Source organism: Zeugodacus cucurbitae, unplaced genomic scaffold, assembly GCF_028554725.1.
Source record: "Zeugodacus cucurbitae isolate PBARC_wt_2022May unplaced genomic scaffold, idZeuCucr1.2 ctg00000026.1, whole genome shotgun sequence".
NCBI classification, from domain to species: domain Eukaryota; kingdom Metazoa; phylum Arthropoda; class Insecta; order Diptera; family Tephritidae; genus Zeugodacus; species Zeugodacus cucurbitae.
Window position 1 is genome coordinate 205001 of NW_026530837.1, and position 7500 is coordinate 212500.

At 48.0% G+C, this 7500-nt stretch overlaps 1 pseudogene; it reads left to right on the plus strand.

The window, feature by feature from the left end:
• Window positions 1-2626, plus strand: part of LOC128923714 (large subunit ribosomal RNA) — a 2780-nt pseudogene extending 154 nt beyond the window's left edge.
• Window positions 2627-7500: the final 4874 nt, after the last annotated feature.

Below are 7500 nucleotides of genomic sequence, written 5' to 3' on the forward strand. Positions count from 1 at the left end.
TATGGAATATCTTAATATCTAGTATGAGAAATTAACGATTTAAGTCCTTCTTAAATGAGGCCATTTACCCATAGAGGGTGCCAGGCCCGTATAACGTTAATGATTACTAGAAAGATATTTCCAAAGAGTCGTGTTGCTTGATAGTGCAGCACTAAGTGGGTGGTAAACTCCATCTAAAACTAAATATAACCATGAGACCGATAGTAAACAAGTACCGTGAGGGAAAGTTGAAAAGAACTCTGAATAGAGAGTTAAATAGTACGTGAAACTGCTTAGAGGTTAAGCCCGATGAACCTGAATATCCATTATGAAAAATTCATCATTATAACTGTGATATTTATAATATTATAGTAATAGTGTGCATTTTTTTCATATAAGGACATTGTAATCTATTAACATAATAAAATATTTATCAAAAGATCATTGGTGTTAAGTTTATTCAAATTAATTTGCTTTTAGCTTATTAACATAGAATAAATACTGATGATTTGATAAAGTGTTGATAGATTTTACATATATAATGCTTAAATTCTTTTGAATTTTACAATAATATTATTATCATTGATTTTAATATTAATTGTATGCATTTATATGATTAACAATGCGAAAGATTCAGGATACCTTCGGGACCCGTCTTGAAACACGGACCAAGGAGTCTAACATATGTGCAAGTCATTGGGTTATATTAAACCTAATGGCGAAATTAACTTAACTTTTATATAATGGGATTAATTTTTAGTGAAATATTTTACTATTAATTCAATCCCGGGGCGTTCCATATAGTTATGTATAATGATAATTTATTATTATTTATACCTCTAACTGGAGCGTACCTTGAGCATATATGCTGTGACCCGAAAGATGGTGAACTATACTTGATCAGGTTGAAGTCAGGGGAAACCCTGATGGAAGACCGAAACAGTTCTGACGTGCAAATCGATTGTCAGAATTGAGTATAGGGGCGAAAGACCAATCGAACCATCTAGTAGCTGGTTCCCTCCGAAGTTTCCCTCAGGATAGCTGGTGCATTTAAATATTATGTAAAATAATCTTATCTGGTAAAGCGAATGATTAGAGGCCTTAGGGTCGAAACGACCTTAACCTATTCTCAAACTTTAAATGGGTAAGAACCTCACCTTTCTTGATATGAAGGTTGAGGTTATGATATAATGTGCCCAGTGGGCCACTTTTGGTAAGCAGAACTGGCGCTGTGGGATGAACCAAACGTAATGTTACGGTGCCCAAATTAACAACTCATGCAGATACCATGAAAGGCGTTGGTTGCTTAAAACAGCAGGACGGTGGACATGGAAGTCGTAATCCGCTAAGGAGTGTGTAACAACTCACCTGCCGAAGCAACTAGCCCTTAAAATGGATGGCGCTTAAGTTGTATACCTATACATTACCGCTAAAGTACATGATTTATAATACAATTTCGGTTGGATTATAAATTTTGAAACTTTAGTGAGTAGGAGGGTACAATGGTGTGCTTAGAAGTGTTTGGCGTAAGCCTGCATGGAGCCGCCATTGGTACAGATCTTGGTGGTAGTAGCAAATAATCGAATGAGACCTTGGAGGACTGAAGTGGAGAAGGGTTTCGTGTGAACAGTGGTTGATCACGAGTTAGTCGGTCCTAAGTTCAAGGCGAAAGCCGAAAATTTTCAAGTTTTAATGAATTGTTGAGAATATATAATTATTATGTTTTCTTCATAGTAATTAAACACTTGAATAATTTTGAACGAAAGGGAATACGGTTCCAATTCCGTAACCTGTTGAGTATCCGTTTGTTATTAAAAATGGGCCTTGTGCTCATCCTGGCAACAGGAACGACCATAAAGAAGCCGTCGAGAGGTATCGGAAGAGTTTTCTTTTCTGTTTTATAGTCGTACTACCATGGAAGTCTTTCGAAGAGAGATATGGTAGATGGACTAGAAGAGCATGACATTTACTGTTGTGTCGATATTTTCTCCTCGGACCTTGAAAATTTATGGTGGGGTTACGCAAACTTCTCAACAGGCCGTACCAATATCCGCAGCTGGTCTCCAAGGTGAAGAGTCTCTAGTCGATAGAATAATGTAGGTAAGGGAAGTCGGCAAATTAGATCCGTAACTTCGGGATAAGGATTGGCTCTGAAGATTGAGATAGTCGGGCTTGATTGGGAAGCAATACCATGGTTTATGTACTCGTTCTGGGTAAATAGAGAATTTCGGTTCTTGTTCCCCGGATAGTAGTTACGTAGCCAATTGTGGAACTTTCTTGCTAAAATTTTATAAGAATTATATCGCAAGATATATATTCTTATTTAATTATAACGATTATCAATTAACAATCAATTCAGAACTGGCACGGACTTGGGGAATCCGACTGTCTAATTAAAACAAAGCATTGTGATGGCCCTAACGGGTGTTGACACAATGTGATTTCTGCCCAGTGCTCTGAATGTCAAAGTGAAGAAATTCAAGTAAGCGCGGGTAAACGGCGGGAGTAACTATGACTCTCTTAAGGTAGCCAAATGCCTCGTCATCTAATTAGTGACGCGCATGAATGGATTAACGAGATTCCTACTGTCCCTATCTACTCATTCGTTAGTTGGCTTTCGACGCGGATAGACGTGCGTGCGCATCGTTGTGATTTTTGGTGAGTTTTTCTTGGCGAGTTGTTTTTGCGATTTTTCCGTATTCTCTTTTGTGCGGTCATTTGTTTACGCGGTGAGTTATAGGCACCGTTATTGCCTGGCGTGGGTAGGTAGTGATATTGTTGCTACGGTCGCGTGTGGATTTGTGCGACTGCACATTATTGTGCATTCTTCGCATTTTTGTGCGCGCGTGGTTGCGGTTTTTCGGTACGGGCGTGTGTTTTGTACAGTTTTGGTAGACTGTACAGTGCGTATTGGGTAAGTACAACATTGTTGTTATAAAAAGTAGCGTGGGTATCCACATAGTTGTTGTTGGTGGGCTGTCGCACAGTTTCAGTGGTTTACCGTGTTGTTGGTATTCCTGCTGGCTGGATTGCCTACCAGTGAGTGCTGTGCTGAGCGCCTGGCGTTCAGTTGCGCTTGTTTCGGGTTTGCCCGTACAGTTGTGCCCAAAGGGTGCCTGGTGCTGTCCCAGTGCTGAGGTCGCTGACTGTTGCGTCGACTGCGGTCGTAGCAGAGTGCTGTTAAGCCCACAGTGCGGTTGGTACAGTGCCACAGCGGTTGACTCGCGACCGTTACGGGGACATTGATCTGTCCGGCGGTCTTTTTGAGTAGCCTTTTCAGACCTTTGGCTGGGTTGTGGGCTGTGCCCTCGCGAGAGCGCATTAACCGACTGCTTGGGTGGTGACTGCTACAGAGCGAGTACACGTGTGAGTCAGCGTCTTCAGTGCGTTCAGTTGCACGCGCCTGGAGAGCAGCTGTTTCGGGTATTACCTGAGCAGGTAGCTTCTGCGCCAGTGTTCGCCGGCGTAACAGCCTGCCTGGGGGTAGGCCGAAGGTGGGAATGGCTCCACCACGGAGGAGGAGGGTTAAATCCCTCGCTGAAAGCGACGGGTCGGGCCCCATAACTGTGATGGTGGAAACGTCGTCGGGTGATGAGGAGGTGAGGCCACCGGTGAGGTCTCCGCCGCGGAGGAGGGCGCGTTTGGGGTCGCCTCTGTTGGTGAAAACGGAGAGCAGTGGGAGTGAGTGCGGTAGCGGAATGGGTGGCACCGCTGAAAAAGCGGTTGCTCACCCCGCAGTTTCGGGTGCTGCTAAGCCGGCCGAGAGCGGCGGTAACAGCGGCACTGGGAAGGGCGTCGCGGATAAGGGCGTCGCGGATAAGGGCGTCGCGGATAAGGGCGTCGCAGATAAGGGCGTCGCGAAGAAGGGTGTAACAAAAAAGAGCGTCGCGAAGGAGGGATCGACGAAAGTCAGCTCGGCGAAGGAGGGAGGGAAACGTGAGGGTGTAGTTAATGGGGGTGTGGTTGGGGGAGGCGCTATCAGCCATGTCGCGGCCATGAAGGCAGTGACGGCTGAATTAAATGCCTTAGTGTTTGGGGTGAAGGACTTTGAGGTCACTACCGCGAAGGGGCTGATGGAGCTTGCCTCGAAGTACGAGGCGCTCCTGATGACGGTAGTAACCGAGAATGCCCATCTTCGCGGTCAGGTGGACGCTCTAAGGGGGGGTTGTGGGGGATATATTGCCCAACCGAAGAGGTTGGTTGGGGGGTTGGCTCCGGCTGAGTCGGTGCGTGCGCCTCCAGCACCTGTGTTGGAGGCGATTGCTCCGGCACTGCCGAAGCCTGTGGAGACGTGGTCGGTGGTTGTGCGCAGCAAGGCCCCGACGACTTCCTCTAAGGAAGTCATAAAGAAGGTGGTGAAAGAGGTGGGACCTTCCCTCGGAGTGCGAGTGCACGAGGTGAAGCCAATTAAGGGTGGTGGGGTGGTTATTCGCACCCCCTCTGTTTTAGAGAGGGAAAAGGTGGCGAATAATGCCAAATTTGGGGAGGTGGGATTGGATGTGACTGTGAACCGGAAGTTGGGTCCGCGGGTTGTGGTTCAGGGGGTTCACACCGAAATCTCCCATGATGACTTCATGGAGGAGCTCTTTCGGTTGAACCTCCAGGACGTCAACCCTGAGGCACGAAAGTCGGATGTGCGGATGGTCAGTCGGCCCTGGAAGGTAGCCGCTGATGGTAGCACCAACGTTGTCCTTGAGGGTTCGGACAAATCAATGTCCGCCCTCTTGGAAGCGGGACGGTGCTACATAAAGTGGTTTTCCTTCAGGGTTCGACCGGATACCCCTGTTGCTGGCTGCTTCCGGTGTATGGGTTTTGACCATAGAGTGGCTGAGTGTAGGGCCAAATCAGATGTCTGTAGGAGGTGCGGTCAGGAAGGCCACAGAGCTGCCGGTTGCGTCAATGCACCCCATTGTCGCAACTGTGCATTTAAGGGTAGGCCAGCTGGGCATCTTATGATGTCCGCTGTCTGCCCCATATACTGTGGTGTTGTTGAGCGCGCCCTCGCCAGACACTGATGGGGGGTATCTTCCAGCTAAATTGTCAGGGATCGTATGCCGTGATGTGTGAGTTGGGGGGTTGTATGCTTGAGGGTGGGTGCGGCATTGCCTTACTCCAGGAGCCCTACACCACCAATGGTGTGGTTCGGGGTCTTCCTGGGGTTTTCAGGGTCTTTACGGACCTTGGGGGTAATGCCGCAATTGTTGTGACGGATCCAAACTACGATTGCGTAGTGTTGGATTCGTCGCAACAGGGGGTGTGTGTTTCAGTAGAGGGGGAGTTCGGTAGAATGATTGTCGCTAGTTTGTACTGCAAATTTAGCGAGCCCCTAGAGCCCTACCTGGGCTACATGGATAAGCTACTACTACTGGGGAGTAGTAGCCCATTTATCCTAGGGTTGGATGCAAATGCCTCGTCCTCGATGTGGTTTAGTAAGGTATCCAGACATTCGTCTGGATATCAAAGCCACATCCGAGGCGAGGTATTGAGTGAATGGGTGGTGGCTAAGAGCCTCCACATTTTGAATGAGCCGAGTGAATGGTTTACGTTTGAGGGGCCTAGGGGCATGAGTGATATCGACGTAACGTTAATGAATGAGGCAGCAAGGAGAGCGTTTGATGTCAGTTGGGAGATTAGGGGAGGGTGGGGATTGAGTGACCATAATTTAATACAAATTATGGTCTCTCCGCAATCCCCACCCTCGGCGTACGTGGGTCCATTGCGGCGATGGCGTACCTCTGGTACTGACTGGAACCAATATGGACAGAATGTAAGGGAAGCGGTATTGGAAATACCGCTTAGTGAGTTTGAGGAACTGGGGGTGGACGAGCAAATTGCTCGGCTGTATGAGTTGGTGTGGTGTGTTAATGATAGGGTTTTCAGGAAGTATGAAAGTTCTAGGATTAGGAAAATTAAGTGGTGGACGAATGAGTTAACCTTGAAGAGGAGGGCTGTCCGGCGGTTGAGACGAAAGTTTCAGCGTGCTCGGCGGTCCAATTCGGATAGGTTATCCCAGATCAGATATGATTTTAGTTGTGCGGCTAGAGAATATAAGGATATGCTTGTGAGGATTAAAGAAGAGGAATGGAGGAGTTTTATTGGGGAGAATAGGGACGACCCCTGGGGGCAGGTCTACAGGATCTGCAGGGGTCGTAAGAGGGAGGATATCACCTCTCTCCGCGTTGGTGACTCTGTGTTATCAACGTGGAGAGAGTGTGCGGAGGTTCTGTTAGGAGCGTTCTTTCCCAGGGCTGAGGTTCAGGCACCTCAAGCACAAGAGGTACCTGTTCCTCCACTAGAAGATGAGGAGTTGGGATACGCCTTTGGCCTGGTTAGGTCTAAACGGTCCCCAGGTTTTGATGGTTTGAACGGAGAGATGTGCAAAAGCTTGTGGAAGTTCATTCCGGAATACTTGGAGGCCATTTATAACAAGTGCGTGTGGGAGGGGTATTTTCCACGTGAGTGGAAAAGTGCCAGGGTCGTCCCTCTCCTGAAGTCCCCTGATAAGATCAGGAGTGATCCTCGTTCTTATCGGGGCATCAGCCTTCTTCCGGTGCTTGGAAAAGTACTGGAGAGGGTTATGGTGGAACGACTTCAGGAGCTAACGCGGGGTATGTGGTCGGATAGGCAGTATGGGTTTAGGAAAGGACGCAGTGTGGAAGATGCGTGGATGTATGTGCAGAATGTTGTTAGGGAGAATGTCAACAAGTATGTCCTCGGCATATTTGTTGACTTCAAGGGGGCATTCGATTATCTGATCTGGGATCGAGTGATAGAACGGTTAGAGGAACTTGGCTGTCCGGAAATTAGTCTCTGGCGAAGCTACTTTTCGGACAGAAAAGCCTCTATCGTTGGAATGAATGGGAGTGTGGAGATTGGAGTGGCTCGTGGCTGTCCGCAGGGATCCATCTGTGGTCCATATATATGGAACCTCATGATGGACTCTCTGCTTGGGCAGCTCGAACCACTCTGTAAGTGTTGTGCGTATGCAGACGACCTTCTTCTCCTTGTTGAAGGTCGCTCAAGGCGTGAGTTGGATCGGGTGGGAGGACAATTTTTGGAAATTGTCCACAACTGGGGGATAAGTGTGGGTGTAGACATCTCGATGGACAAAACGGTGACAATGTTTTTAAAAGGCAGACTGTCACCGGGGCGTCCACCGGTTGTCCGAGTGAATGGGGTCGGCATCAGGTATGTGACGCAAGTCAAGTACCTGGGGTTGACCATGAGTGAAAGAATGTGTTTTACTCCACACTTGGTGAGTGTTAAGGTGCGACTGCAGGCGGTCGTAGGTAAGGTTATGCGCGTTTTACGGAGTGATTGGGGCCTCGGACGTCGTGCTGTTCGCACCATATACCGCGGCTTATTTGTGGCCTGTGCCACTTATGGGGCGGCTGTATGGTGGCGAACTGTCACGACGGTCTTCGGTCGCCGAAAGCTCCTCTCCGTCCAGCGCTGCATGATGCTCGCCTGTCTGCCTGTATGTCGCACCGTTTCTACGGATGCGTTGCAGGTGTTACTAGG